This window comes from Rhinolophus sinicus, chromosome 4 (assembly GCF_057876585.1).
Source record: "Rhinolophus sinicus isolate RSI-liver-muscle chromosome 4, RSI-T2T, whole genome shotgun sequence".
Classification (NCBI taxonomy): Eukaryota; Metazoa; Chordata; class Mammalia; order Chiroptera; family Rhinolophidae; genus Rhinolophus; species Rhinolophus sinicus.
In genome coordinates this window covers 103909646-103925712 of record NC_142504.1, presented here as the reverse complement: position 1 = coordinate 103925712, position 16067 = coordinate 103909646, and the positions used below count along the sequence as shown (strand labels likewise).

At 37.9% G+C, this 16067-nt stretch overlaps 1 long non-coding RNA gene and 1 other non-coding gene across 2 annotated transcripts in view; one reads left to right on the top strand and one right to left on the bottom strand.

Annotated features, from left to right (window-relative positions):
- LOC148758433 (uncharacterized) overlaps positions 1 to 16067 on the top strand; it is a 150299-nt gene that overhangs the window by 116226 nt on the left and 18006 nt on the right. The window lies entirely within an intron of this gene.
- LOC141567072 (U6 spliceosomal RNA) lies at positions 1062 to 1164 on the bottom strand. Its single transcript, XR_012489468.2, has one exon. It is a non-coding gene; the product is annotated as a U6 spliceosomal RNA (small nuclear RNA).

The window sequence follows — 16067 nt, the reverse complement described above, 5'->3', positions numbered from 1 at the left end:
CCTGGAGCCGTCCCTTCCTTCTTGTGAAATGAAGTTAATGGGACCCAGCTACACAGGGCTGTTGGGAGAATCGAATGAGATAATGCATGTCATGTACCTGACACATAAGTGTTCCATAAATGTTAGCTAATGTTTCCGTAAGGATATCCTGCAGTTACATGAGGGTCGGTCTCTAGCTCTCTGGTTTAAGGGCTAGCCTTACTGTTTCTTCTGTCCAAAAGGAAGAGTCACTAAGTTGATTGTGTGAATAAAGGTAATCTTGTGGAAGAATCCTAGCTTCTTAAATATAGCAATGTGTTGACTCTATGTACATATTGGCATTTAAAGTCCGAATTAAAGAGACGTTAAGTTCTTGCTTACAGAGGGCTTGGGCAAAGCTTGTTTCCAGGAATGGTAATTCCAATCATCCTACTTCTCAGTGGGGGGACCGTGGGGAGTGGGACTCAGAGTCCTGGTTGGAGAGTAAGGAGACCTGGCTTCCAGTACTGACTAGGTCAGAGTGAGTGGGATTTTGTAACTGCTGGAACTCAGAGTTCTCATTGATAAAATGGGAGACCAGAACAAAGCAATCCCTAAGGTTCTGTCCGCTCCTGATGTCTGTGAAGTGAGTCTGCATCTTTGCTAAATGTCTCTTTCACTGTTTGCTTTTAACAAGGGCTGTGTGCTCTGGTTGTAGAAGAGGAGTGGAGGAGGGGAAAATATACAGGACAGGAGGAAAGTAATGAGAATGTAGATGCACATGGGAGGTGGTGGGTGGCTTTAGGCACAGACAGATGAGGAGGAAAAATGAGGGAAAGAAAAACCAAACTAAAAAGTTCAGCTATAAGAAACAGTTGTAAAGCAAGCAAGGAAAGGCCTGGAAAATAATGACTCTATTATAGTTGATCAAAACCATTGTGATTTGATACCTTTACTTGAACTTGAGAGGGGATACCTCATATTTGCCTCCTTAAAACTAAGAGGATATGGTGCTGAACTTTTTTTCTTTAAGTCGAAGTAGTTTTTGTTTATTTTTCAAAAATAAAAGCCAAAAACCTTTTAGATAGTATCTTCTAAAATACGTGTCTATGGAGCGCTTCACAAATTTGCGTGCTTCCTTGTGCAGGGGCCATGCCAATCTCTGTATTGTCCCAATTTTAGTAGATGTGTTACAACAGCGAGCACAATGCACTGAACTTGTTTTAATCAAAAGAAAGCCATGTAACAGAAGAGAAGTGAGAATTCTTCAGCTGACCCAATATTCTTCAAAAGTTAATACAATAATTTGAGTGTAGTGGATGATTTTAAGATGAACTGAAAGTGGAATCAGGAGTAAAGCCGGTAATATCTGTGTTTAATAAAACATAATACATAGATCAGAAACAGACAGAATTATGTATAAAAGCTATCCTATCATAAAGATGGTGTTTCAAATTAATGGGGAAATAATACTTTTAGTAATTGACATGGCAACAATAGGCTAATTATTAAATTATTAAAATTACAAAAATTTAAGCTTATTAAAATTAAATGATATTACAAAGGTTAAATTTCCAGTTCACATATTTTACCTAAATTAAATTCTGGTTATAGTAAAACTGATCTTCAATTAAAAAAAAATTAAACCATAAAATGACTAGAATAAAATTTAAGATAATATTTTTGTACTATTGAGGTAGAAAAGCCTCTTGCACATGATACCCAGGATAGAAATCACTAAAAAAAAAAAAAAAAGGATAAGTTAGACCACATAAAATCAAGACAAAACAAAACTAAAATGCAAGCAACAAAATCTTATATGATGAAAAATATCATTTATACATAAAAAGGACAGGATAAGAAATATGTTTGAAGCACACATGTTAAAGGGAACTTTATCTTTATATTAGGTTGGTGCAAAAGTAATTGAGGTTTTTGCAATTTTTCAACCTTTTAAACTGCAATTACTTTTGCACTAACCTAATACTGAAGTCTGTCAAATCAATAAGAAAAAGGTGAACACTAGGATAAGAAAATGGGGAAGGGAATAAAAATGGGAAATTTGTGCAAAAATTTACACTAATGTCCCCTCCCAAATTAATGAAGAAACATGAAATAAAATGTTGAAATATCATAAAATGTTGAGATACTATATTTTACAAGATGAAGAAAAGTAGAAAATTATCTACTCTGTTTTGGGAATGTAAATTGTGCAGTCATTCTGAATGAGAATCAGCAAAGGTTCTCTTTCATCTGATTTTAATTACAAAATTTTCCTATGAAAATAATAAAATATATGAAACAAAGAATAACTTTAGCAGCAAGAAATATAAACCCAAATGACTATCAATAAGAAATTAATTTAAAATATTATTTTCTATCCAAACAATGGAATACCATGCAGCCATTGCAACGCTTAGGTAAATTTATCTTAATCACATGAAAAGATGTCCATAAAGTAAAAAGATACGTTATGAAGCTATTTGTATAGAAAGTAAAAATCCATCTTCATATCAATAAAGTGGTTTGAGAAATAAAATAAAATAAGATAAAATGAATAGGTAAGTCATAAACACGACATGTAAATTTGTATACAAAGAGAAAAAATGTTAGCTGTACACCGAAATATTAAAAATGATCATGTCTGTGATAGATTATATTTTATAATTTTTGTCATCTTATGAAATTCTTCATAATAAGCATGCACTACTTTTATAGTAAATATGAAAGATATTCTATTTGAAATATAAAAACATGAGAAGAATATTTGTGAACAAAATGATAGCTATTATCATCAAACATGGTTTTGTGAGCTGTAGAAGAATAAAAAAGGTTTCCAGGATCTGGCCAGGCCCAGGTTTATCCGGAGAGGAAACACTCAGGCAGTTGTGGGAGCTACAGTGGGGTCATGTGGCATGTTTTAGGATAGTGAGTGGCTGAGGGACCTGAGTGGGGCACTGGTAATGTCTGCTGCAGGCTCCGAGCTAGAGCGGAAAGGATGAGGATTGGGACTTTAGGTTGCTTTCAGTTTGATTGACTTCTGAACCAGCAAATAAGCAGTACAGAGGACAGAAGCAAGATCAGAATCCAAGTAAGTGGATGCAGGTTTATAGGAGTCTTTCCCGCTCCCCCGGCCACACCTGCCACTCTAGGTTGTCCTGGACATGCTCTTGAAGTCCAGTGTTCTTTGCAGCCCCCAGAAGGAGACAGTGATCACGTGGCCAGAGCCTTAGGCTCTAAATATTTTAAGCCTCAGACTGAGAAATGGTTTCTGTCAGTCCTCAGAGTTCATTCTATTACTTTGTATTTTAATTCTTGGACTTCTTTTTTCTTCTCTGTTCTAGTTTTTACTGAGTCATTAGGCCTATCGCATATCTGGTCCTGGCCTGTCATAGGTCCAGTGTTATGGACTGATGTAAATCTCTCTTGCCCCTAAAATTGGTTTAGGATGTCTGAGGACAACACATATAAGGTGATATAAAAACACAAAGATAAATAAATGGGAACATCAGGGTAACAGGAGACTATGAAAATGAAGAAGAATAAGTCTAAGGGGAGAAGTAGTATACAAAATCCATGACGTGTTTCTAATGCACCTTGTGTGTCTCTGAGAATTGAGCCACACTTTTGGACTCTGAACATCCTAACATTCAAAGCTGAGAAGGAACATGATCAGTTAAAAGTGACATAGTGTTCCTAAGTTTAAAAAAATACAAAACACAAAACAAAAAAGTTGACCAGAAGAACAGTATTTCTGAGACCTGAAAGAACACAGTGTGATATGGTAACATAACGTCCTTAACACCAACCTCAATGAATACAATAAATACAGCGGTGTTTTGCTCTATTGTTCCACTGTTCCATTGTTTTCATTGACGATTCTATTTGTACCATCAAAGCAAACATTGGTATAATGCCAAAGCAAAATTCAATAAAAACTGCTTTAGGATATAAATCAATGCCACCCAAGTATGCAGTTTTCTGATGGTTTGGTTTGAACGAAGGGCAAATTTAGACTATCTAGCGAAATCGATGGAATACATATGTGCACTCTTCAGACAATAAATACAATGAATATTGTTTTTCACAACCAAGCTTTTTGATGTAACTCTTTGGACAGCAAAGAGTTCAAGGTAATAGTCTCTGGAAAAATCATGCAGTGAGACTTTTTTTGTGTGCAGCTGGTTAAGGACAGATTCATATATTTTGGCAATCGATCAACCAAGCCAAAAGATAGAGTTGACAGTCTCAAGAAAATTAAGGAGTGCAACGAGGCTATGTGCTTAATACATGGCTACTACTATTTCTCTATAAAGAGATTTTGATATTGTCTGTTAGTTTAACATTTAAAGAATTCTATATTTATATTTATTCCTATGCTTATAGATTTATCTATATTTCATCCTTCTAATTGCAGAAATATTTTTTGATCTTCGTTTTGGTATGCTGTTCAAAAGAAAAGTACCTTGTAACAAAAATGTTTATGGCATGAACATTTTGATATCTTTTTAAAACTTGTGCAGTGAATTGGCTTCACAGCCTGGCATTTTCAAGGAAAGTGTGAGCAAGTCGCCTCATTATTGATAAATATTTTAAAACACGTGGTATTTACCCAGAAGGTCCCAATGGTTCAATGTGCCTCCTGCAGAAATGGCATGTAATAAAACACTCCAGAATGAAATTTCAGAGGAAAAAAGGATACTGCACTTAAACAAAAATTCAATAAAAGAAATGTTAGAAAATCCCCAAAGCATTCCAACCAAGTTATGGATTAATTGCTTGGCACGTTTCCTTTTTTAATTCCAAGCTGCCTTTTTGTTAGCTGAGTAAACAAAGCATCTAGAATAAGTCAACTTCAGCCAATGATGACAGCCCATTAACATCGTGCCTGATAATAATGATAATCCCTCAAGATTTTGACAAGGTACATACACGAGCAATATTTGACCAGCAGGGACTGTGTTGAGAAAGAAGGCAAAAAGAAAAGCTCTTGTTCTTTCTGATAAAATATAAAAAGTGAAGTAAATGGGCAGAATAAGGAGGTCCTGTCTTCTGGCTGTGTCTAGATGCCCACACAGTAGGGGCAGGACCCCTTGTGAAGAGGGTTTAGGGGCACAGCTTGTAGTCAGTCCTGTGAGGCCGAGGAAAGGAAGGAAGAGTTCTTACATCCTGAATCCAGCCGTTGTTTTTTATTCCTGATTATGACTTTTTATTTTATTTTATTTTATTAACATTTTTATTAGTTTCATGTGTACAAAACAATGTAATAGTTACACATTTGTCATTTATATCCCTCACAAAGTGATAGCCCCTCTCCCCCAATCTATTATCCCTCTGGCATCGCATACAGTCCTTACATTTCCACTGCCTCTATTCCTAATGCTGTACTCCACTTCTTGTAACCATATATATATATATATATATATATATATATATATATATATATATATATATATATATATATAACCGTAGTTGTGGTTGACATTCATTATTGCTCAGCTTCAGCTTCTAGATGCCTGATCACTGAATCCAGAGTCTTTACAAGGTTGTTATGCCAGTGGGTCTTAGGACTGCAAAGCGATTGATTGCTGCGTCAAAAATTGGTAGTTAGAACACTTGTTCACGCCTCAAGGAAAACGTTTTCATTAGAGATCATTTTATTTACATAATGTAGATCCTATCTCCTCCTCTCCTCCCTGAATTCTCTCTGAGTTCCAAAAGAGCAAGTTCTCTCTGCCTTGTGTATTGTTTGTAGACGGTGTACAGTGAATATTAAATAGTGTTCAATTACAAACAAGAGGCATTCAGATTAGGTTCGGTTAAAAAAAAACTAACAGCAATCACACAACACTTCTTTCCTCAACACTCCCCCCCACCTGCCTCCAAGGGAAAAAAAAAATAAACCCCATCAAAATGAATCCAAACTTAAGTTTTGGTTCTAATGTTCAGCAATGCCCTAGTATGTACATTACCATTCTTACCACAGTCTGGATTTTCCCCAAGTTACCACCATAATGCATGTAGAAACCATCTCTTGAGGAAATGGTATAAGATGAATCAGTAGACAACCAACCCAGAATCTCCTTGACCTTCAAAGTCTTTACATTATACTCATATATTTTAAAATAAAAACATTGCCCAGATAAATCTACAGAGAAATCAGGTTTACACCTATATTTTATGATTGAGATTACTGCTTGCTTCTGTGACTGGCTGAAACTGCTGGTAAATTTAGACATTTATTTTTCTTTATCTTCCCTGGGGATTGCATTGATACTGAAACACGGAATTATATCCACCCCTCCTATTTTAATCAGGGCAAAAAAGGAGTGCTCCAAAAAAAAAAAAAAGAAAAAAGAAAAAAATCATTGGAGTTTTCAAACTGAAAAAGACAGTAGAGATTAGTTAATCCAATTCTCTAATTTGGCAAATAAGGAAACTGTATCCCAAAGGGGCCCCATCTAATCCAAGGTCATATAGCTACTCAGTTGCAGGACTTAGTCAAACGTTTATTATGAAGCGCATTAAGGCAGTAAAGGGTGGGATAAATCCATCTTTTGGAAAGCACAATTTCCCTGTCATATACGAGTATACACTGGGATCATGGTCAGGTATGAAACTAAGGCTTAGGTTTTGCATTAGCCTCTGGTTACTGCTAAAAAAATAATATATGGTTCTATTTTCTGGACTTAAAAACACTTTGATGCACTTCTTTCTTCAGCAAAAGTTTGCTGAGCACCTATTGTGGATAAAACCCTGTGTTAGGTGCATTGAAGATATGTAAGAATGCAAAATCATGGCCTCATTTTCTAAAAGTTTTAGGTTGGCAAGTTAGCTGAACAGAGGCCATCAGACCGAGGTGGTTCTAATGCTTGGTGGCCTACCTAAGCAAACCAAAACGTGAGCCTGTAAATGCCTCAAAGTTATGAAATTGAAAGCTAAGGACAACCAGTCACAAACAGCCAACTAGGTTTTAAGCTATAGCAACCAAATAATGGCCTTTCTTTGTTTCTGCACTCTCTCTGTATAAGTATTTCCCCTGGCTGTTCCTGTTGGCAGAGCAGTCCTAACCACTTCTGGTTTGGCGACGCCCGATTTGAATCAAGTTTTGCTCAAATAAACTCTTAAAATTCTAAAAATGCCTCTATTTATCTCTTAACCAAGTCCAGCATGGGAGGTAACAAAGTGAAGCTGTTCCATAATTCAAATCGGGATGTGATTGCAGCCTCTATAATTACATAGAGGGGTATAGGGAGTTTGGAAGAGGAATGAGCTTTTAATTGGGGACATTAGAGAAAACATTTCTTAGAAGGTGTGGTCTTTGGCTGGCAGTGAGTGAGAAGGATTTGACAGGTCATGCTGGGGACGGTCCTTCCAGGAGGAGGAGCAAAGCATAAAAACAGGGAAACTTGGGATGCGTTTGGGGAATAGGTATCTTAGTGATTTGATTAAAACAATGGGTGGGGATGAGATAGGTATGGAACTAAAAAGTGGAGGGAGGCCCTCAACCACAAAAAGTAAAACCCAGATTTGATGTGCTATATTTTAAATATCTCCAGGAAGCAGCAAGTTGAACAGATACAGACCCTTCACTTCTACGGAATCCCAAGGGTCTAATACCCACTAAGTTCGTGTATGTCTGTCCTCTCACCTCGCTCTAGAATGAATGAATCATTTAGCCAGTGCGGGATAGAAGGGTGCAGAATCCAACAAGGCTATTTAATAGCAGGATGCAGGTGAAACCAAGTAGTTCACGTAAGCAGTGTATGTGGGATGTTACAATCCCCACACCATGTCTATCACGGCACACTGACCAACTTTTCAACCCGGTAGTCAGAGACTGGAAACAGGAGAAGAGATGGCTATCTTGAGTTCCAACAATTTGTTTCTTTCTTCACCATCTATTCATTCATTATTCATCGGACAAAATTTAAAGTAAGCACTTTTAATGAGCCAAGCAGCGTGCTAGGAAATGGAAGGCAACAATTTAAAAAAATATGGAATGGTCCTTGCCACTGTGGAGCTTACGTCCTAGAAGGGAAGACAGACAGTTTAGAAAGACGTAAGGATGTAGACCCTCAAATGTAGGAATGCCACATGGAAGCGGAAGTGCAAGGCCTCGTGGTGGCTTTAGTGGCACACATGGTCCAGGCATGCTTCCCATTTAAACCTCAGATGTATTTCCATGGGCGAGTGGAGAGCTTCTGGGCTGAGAGCGGAAGGATGAGTAGGAGTCAGCAGGCAAAGGGAAGGGGAAGAGTTATTGAGGCAGAGAAAGAGCAACTATTAAGACTGGGCCAGGAGAGTACGGGGCATTCAAAGAACCAAAAGACTTGCTGTTTAGCTGGAGTGTCAAGTTCAAGGGAAGGTGGAGAGGGAGCGAGTGAGATGAGATGAGGTTGCAGAGAGTATAGAGGCCGATCCATGAAGTCTTTTTCAGGTCAAGTTACGAAATTTGGGCCAACTCATCTTTCTTCTTCTTTTCCTTTTTTGTTGTTGTTTTGGGAGGTAATTTTAGAGCTTTACGTTCAAAGCTAAAAAGAAGTCCCTTTCTATAGAAAAATTGTGATAAGTACTGCAATTATTTAGAATTGTACTGTCCCATACAGTAGCCATCAGTGACTACTGAGCCCCTGATATGCAGCTGGTCCGAGCTAAGATGTCCTATAATGACACATCAAAGTGAGTTTCAAAGCTTTAGGACAGCAGAAAGGACGTAAAATATCTGAGTAATGTTTACATTGATTATATATTGAAATAATATTTTGGATATGTTGTGTTACATAAAATATGTCATTAAAATGAAATTTACCTGTTTCTTTTTCCTTTTTTCCATGTGGATATTAGAAAATGTAAAATGGCATGTGTGACTAGCATTCTATTTCTATCCGACAGTGCTGGGTTAACATGAGTCTGATGCTCTTTCTAAGCGTAAGGCAAGTCGTGGATGGTTAAAAACGTCACTGAAACATCTTCAGCCAAAACCAATTTGCTATAAAGGCAGCATCATTATTTTAAATAAATATCAATAATTCAGATAGGGCTAGGCTGGTAGTAACTTTGCCTGATGGATGTACGAGTTTACTAAGCAAACAAACACTGGCAGCTGGTTTGACGACAGGCTCGAGCCTATTTAAGAGTAATAATGTAACAATCATCCAGGAGCATCCTTACATTTGAAAAACTAATGGGAAAATTATGCATAATGCAAATATGTATTTCTTGTCAGAGGACCTTTACTTGGTAATAGTTTGTTACCGCTAAAAGCAATATAATTAGGAGTAAATAATTCCTTCAAAATTTTATAATTTACACTTTGAAAAAGCTCATTCAGACCTCCTAATAAATCTAGACTAAACAGGTTTGAGTTTATTTCCTGTGGCTTACTCCACTGGCTTTTCCTTATTCATCAAGTTGAGTACTATCATTATCAAGATGAGCCAAATAAACTAACATAGTATCTCCCAGGGAAGACCCACTCAGCAACAGGAGTCTGAAAATGCCCTGACACAAGTTGGGTTTAAGAAATGCGGGCACATGGGCTCATGAGGAGTCAGCATTCTGGAATGGGGTAGAAACTCGCATTATTATTATTTTTAGTTTTCTGTTTTGTCTGTAGCTACAGCCCATTTCGTAAAACAGGAAGGCATGCAGGCCAGTTAGGTGTCATTCCAGGGTGATGGCAAAGGGAAACCCACACTACCCCCTCTATGAGTTGATTACAGCAGTGGAAGTGGCAGAGAGATTCTCAAACATTACCCACAAATTTGTAGAACACCCATTAAGCTCTCTGTGTCTCAAGTGCTCTTTTTAAAGACACAATAGTCAGACTTAAAAAACCAACTGAATTTTCCACTTCCCCTGGAGGGGTCTTGCAGAAAATTCATGATTACTCTATACCAAGACAAACAGTCCACTACTCGTTGCAATAAAAAGGGGCAGAGACAGGCATAAATATTTTAATATGGGAACGTTATGTCTCTTCAGTGATTCATTCCGTTGCTCATTCTGGTCCTCCCCAATCCCATCATTCTTCACAGTTCCATAGAAAAATGCCATAATTATTTACTCTAGACCCTAACAAGACCCCCCTCAAATTCATTTTCAAGATCGAGCATCTTTAATTGAATCATTGTTGTTTTTATTTAAGCATAGAAAATAAAACCAGAGAATTACCTAAGCTGCCATCATACAGAAGCTGCAGGAAATTGATTACAGAGAGGGATGTTGTATTAACTTTCTTGCAAGAATGCCTGATTGTTTTAGGATTTCAGTATGGTAAAGGGGTTCCGTTGGCAAGTGCAATTTTAGCACATAGAATAGGGTTTGTGATGGCCTATTCACTTATAAAATAAGACATCTGGTAACCGAATAGGCCTGACATTTAAACCTCAGATGTATTTCCATGCAAAAGTGGTTAAGAACTCAAAAACAAGTAATTATCAATAGCATGTGTATGCAACAAGAGAAGCATCAGCTGAAAAATGTTATATTTATGACATTGGCAAGAAGGATACATGAACGGACTGCAGAAAGGAGACAGCATACATAATATTTACTCTGCATTTTCAAAAGGATACCGAAAAAAAAAAAAAAAATCCCAGAAACTCAATGCACTTGGCTTTATTTTGTGAAGAAAAGCCCAAGGGAAAAGTAATCAGAAGAGAGCTGACTAGGGTGTATCTAGAGCCTCATGATTTCAATTTAGTCACCCAGAAGGAATCAATAAGTAGATAGTCTCACAACAAATGCACAAGATAACATTTCTGGGTCTATGAGAGGGTTGTGGTTTTCAAAGAGATGGACAGTTAATAGACTTTTGAGTTGGAACTTTCTGTAACGCTCGGCATGACCCTGCATTTCCTCAGATGGGCTTCTGTTTGTTCATGTTCTTTGTGGAATTAATTTCCTTCTGTCTCTAACTCTGCTTACCAATGTTCCACCGACATTTTATTTCCCCAAGAACATTCATTCAAACCTGTATCTTCTGAGAAATTCGAGACCTGAATCCCAACACCAGCTAGCTGAAGATGATCTTTCTTTTCTGTGAATGTTACATCCATCTCGTTCTTTTATTTTCTTCATTATATTGAATTCATATCCATTGTTAGAGTATAAATTCCGAAAGGTCAGGCTCTTACTTAATTTTGTCTTCTGCCTCCTCCTCACCCTCCTGCCTGCAGTGTCAAGAAGAAGTTTTACACGTAGAAGATGCTTAGTATATATTTGTTGAAAGAATCAATAAAATGCAGTGCTAAGCTTGCTGTGGAAAGAAAACATATCAAGGACCTTACTTTCAGTGAATTTAAATCTATAAGTCAGCTGTAATAGGTTCTTGACGTTATGTTTGCCAATCGTGAGTGACCACATTCTGAAACTGTCCATTTTATTCTGAAACTCCGTGCTGATACCCTGGACTCCCTTTGCTAAAGTGGTAAACAGTTTGAAGGAAACGCCCTACAATAAAGGAAAAATAATATCGTTTTAAGAATTTTGTGATAGCTTTTGAAGTGATTGACATCCTATCAGGGTATGACACCAAAAACTGAGAATTACTATTACTTTATAGCCAGACAAAATTTAAAAATGATTATAACCAAACATGATTTTCATGTATATAATTTTGGGGGAGACAATTTTTAGTCTTCAATTATACCCCCGATAAAGCTGAAAAAAAATTTATGGAAGGAAGAGAGGAAAAGACCTCAGATTTCATAATCTGAATCTTATGGTCTTATATTCTTTTGTCTTGTGTGTCTACGCCTGTATGTAATGCCAAGTAGCAATGAAGATGGGAGAAAATATTCAGAAATTGTTATCTACGACAATTTTTGTTTGCCATATATAGCTAGTAGTCAAAGGTGCTTAAAGAAATCCCTGAGTTATCTTGATTATTTTCTCAGTTTTACACTAATTATATAATGAGAAACCTAATGATCTAATCACTCCTCAAGGAGAAATTGTTTGGCATATCAATTTCTGATGAAAGGATATAGCTTATACCATGAATTTAAGAACATGTGGCTACTAGCCCAGGCTACAAAGCTTGGCAAGTATTATAATGGAAGAGAGACGTAATCTTGCTATTATAAGATCCATCTGGCTATGTTTTACATTTAACCTCATTCTTCAATTAAGTATCAGATATCCTTAGTTATCCCTCCAATCTATCTGTTCTCCGTGTCTTGTTTTCCTCTGTCACATCCTCTGAGGAGCCCTGCCACTTGCCTTCTGTTTTTATTTCTTGCGCTTCCCCTAATGTCACGTGTTTCTCTGAATATAAACCTTGTCCAAATCAGGTTAGCCAAAGTGACCAGATTGTTTTCTCTCAGCTGGAGAAGGGCCCTTATTATGCCAGTGGTGGAGGAAAGCTGCATCCTTTGGGGGTGGGGCTCTCCTAAGGACCAGATTGTGACCCAAGGTCATGGCCAGGCCTATGCAGAGAGCTAGAGTTAGCCATTTCCTCTGGGAGGTGACCTCCCAGGTGCTTCCACCCCCTGAGTCCCAGCACCCTCCAGGGCTCAGAACTCAGGTGCTACCATGCACATTTTTGCTATATACCAGACCGTTTCTTCTGCTAGTCAACCAACTTTCTGGATCAGTGTCATTATTATTTTCACTAGAAAATTCCAGTCCACAATTATGGTGGGCAACAGCTTGCTCAGCAAGAATGAATATTTTCCTTGTGTTTCCATTTATTAATGGTGGTGATGTATTCTAGGAGAGTAGAGGTCTTCTTATCTCAGCTGGCTAACCCCAGTGTTAGAAAGGCAACTTGACAGGGTGTCATCCCAGATGGACTGATTAGTAAGATTTGCTGTATTTCTATTTTTTTCAAGCAATGTTTTTGCCTCTGTCTTCTCCATGATAATATATGAAAAAAGTATTGTATACCTCACAAGGATGTTGCAAGGATTAAATGAGTTAATACTTTTATAATTTTTGACATAGGCTCATGGTCAACTCTCAGTGGACGTTTTATGCTATTGTTGTATTATTATTATTCATTCAGTATTTTAACACATTACATGGCACGCACTGTGATCCAGGCTCTGAGCAGGATGCTGGCCATCCTCCATGGATTGATCAGTTATTATTGTGACAAGTATTGTAAAGAACCTCAGGGGGCTGTCAGTCTAGATCAAGTGTAGTTCAGGGGATTTAAGGAAGATTCTTCTGCAGAAGAGGCACTGCCCCCTCAGAACAAAGGATCCAAAGATTATCCTTCTTTTCTAAAAGATCTAGCTCCTTCCTTTTCAGGGCTGTGTAGTATTTCGCAGTATGAGTTTACCACCGTTTATTCCGCCATCGCCCTGACAAGCAAAGTTGTGATGGACACCCTTGTACGTATCTCCTTGTGCTCCATGCAGGGTACTTCAGACACACTCTGTGAATTGGAATTGTTGGGTCAAAATATAAACTCATTGTTAGTGTTAAATGACATCACCAACTAAATGGCTTCGTTGTAAGCTTTGTAAATATGAACTTGTGTCTGCGAAAAAAATAATACTTGTAATAGGTAGTTCTATAAAGTTTGGATTTTTGCATTCATTCACTAAATGTTTCTGAAATGTTAACTTTGGGCCAAGGGATAAACTGTGTTGATCTATTCCTGGATTTTCCTTTCTCATGCCACGGTACTTTCTGAAAACACTGTGGATAGGGCCTGGCAGAGAACATTCAGTCAAAGCTAGCTGTTTCTTCTTTTCCCTCCTCCTCTTCTTACCACTGGGATGGAGGTGATTGTTCTCCCTTGTAACTCAAAGTATTTTCCGTCATTACTACTTGTTGAGTCTTTAGTATTCATCATTTTGCCCTTGTGTTGTTATTATCTTTCAATGCTCGTAACTAGGTGAGCTTCCTCGTGCAGTTCTCATAAGAACGCTATCAGAGTTTGGGACTACGGGGATGGCTGGCAGGGTTTTGACATCATTGTTTTCTTTGTTCCCTTTCCCTCTTTTATATTGTGGTAAAACACACATAATGTGAAATCTACCCTCTTGTTAAGTGTACGGTACAGTATTGCTAGCTATGTGCATATTGTTGTGTAGCACATCTCTGGAACTTTTTCGTCTTGTTTGACTGAAACTCTATACTCATTGAATATAGAAGGAACTGTCCCACTCCTTTCCCCCCCAGACCCTGGCCACCACCATCATACATTCGCTTCGATGAGTTTGAATATGTTACATATCTCATATGGATGGAATCACACAGTATTTGTCGTTCTGTGACTGGCTTACTTCACTTAGCATAATGCCCCTTTTCCTTGGGCAGGGTGGGGTAGATTATGGTCAGGGTAGGTCCTTGTGGCCTTATAGAATACACCCTCCTTTTGGCTAGTACTCAGGGTCCTGAGTGGATGGGTAGCTGTATTAAGGTCCTATTTCTATGAAAGAGTCTTTCTTGTACACATAACCTCTTTTGAGCCTCTTAAAATCCTAAGACCTAGTTTCAATGATCAATTTTTGACTGACAGTCAAAATTGATGCAGGACCCAGAAATGCTGTGCTGCATCACCACTGGTCACACAACGAGGATGTATTGATGCAGAGATTTTAATCCAGTTCTCTCTCACGCCAAAGTCCATGTTTTAAAATAATACCTGCTTTTCTGTGAAAGTCTTAGTCCCCCAGTTTCTGGCTATGACATCATGACATGGCATGATTTCTAAAGTCGCATGTCTTTAGACATATCTTGGGAAGTAAATGTGTTAGCATCCAAATCTGCTCTTTCTCTTGTCTTCTGTGGATTTGTGGCACCACCCCCAGTGACCCACCCCAAAGGCGTGTGAGAGTCCTATGGACTCTTCCCTCTCACTCTCATCCAGCCTCATCAAAACCCAGCCAGGGCCATTACTTTGGCAGACTATGCCAATGTCTGTGGTTGGATTCACATGTTTCCTTAAGTTAAATTTCAGCTTCATTAGTGAGACAGGCCATACTTAAGTCAACACTCTCCTGATCATGGATGGGAGAAAGCAAACTCTGCACAGGACTACACGTCACTCTCAAACCCCAGCCCTCTCCCCACTGTCCTGGCAGTTTTCCAAACCATCAAGCTCACCAGCCTTCGGGAGAATGAACTAGCCTTCTAGTTACTGTCCCTGCAGCCCGGGAAGAGAAATTGCTTGGCCATGTACATGAGCAATAACACACATGGAGGCTCATTACCTTTCCTTTTTATTTCTTCAAGATTTTTTCCATTAAACATTCTGTTCTCCTGTCAAAATCCAAAGTATGCTCCAGCAGCCCTTGTGTAGCCAAATATACTATGGGTCCATTCATTTAGCATATTGTCGTTTTCAGACTTTATGTCTTGTCAAAGAAAGACACTCACAGAAATAAAACAAAAGAACAGAAGTCTCCAAATGAATGGGTTTGCTTCATGGAGGAGAAAGTTGAAGTATTAAAATCGCTCATCAGATGTTCTGAAAAATCATTTCAGCTGCTCGAAAAAAGCAAAAAAAAAAAAGAAAGAAAAGGAAAAAAAAAGAAAGAAACAAAATTTTATTTTGAAGGATGTGTTCCAAGAACTTCCCCTTTGATTTTTTTAAAAAACCATCTGTCATGTTTGTTTCATTCCAGCCTTGAAGTAAATAGATTTAGAGAGTGTACGGCGGCCATTGAAACCTTCCGCAGAAGAACAGAAACAGACTGCTCTGTCAGTGCCCTTCTGGTATACTTTAATCAAAAGGCTTTGAAATTAAAAAAAATATATCCATAGACATTTTGCTTGCGTTGGAATATGATGTGCAGAACACAGAATGTTATTTTGACCTATTGTTGAATGTCTCAAAACTTTTGCTTTTACTTTGGGCAGCAAAGAGAGACTAACACAGGATGACTTTTTGTTGGCACCAGGGAATTTATTTTCCCCTTTCATGCTTTGGTTCAGCCCTCTGAACACAAAACTTCATTTTTTTTTTTTTTCTCCCAATAGAGGTAAGCCTTCAGAGTGCAATTCTTCACTTAGAATAAAGAAGCTTGACTTTCAATTCATCTTGTCTATTTAACTTCATGATGTAATTTTCCCTTTCTTACTGATTTCACCACAAGGAGTTTGCTCTTCCCCAACAAATCCCCAATGCATTTGGATACTCCTCCTGA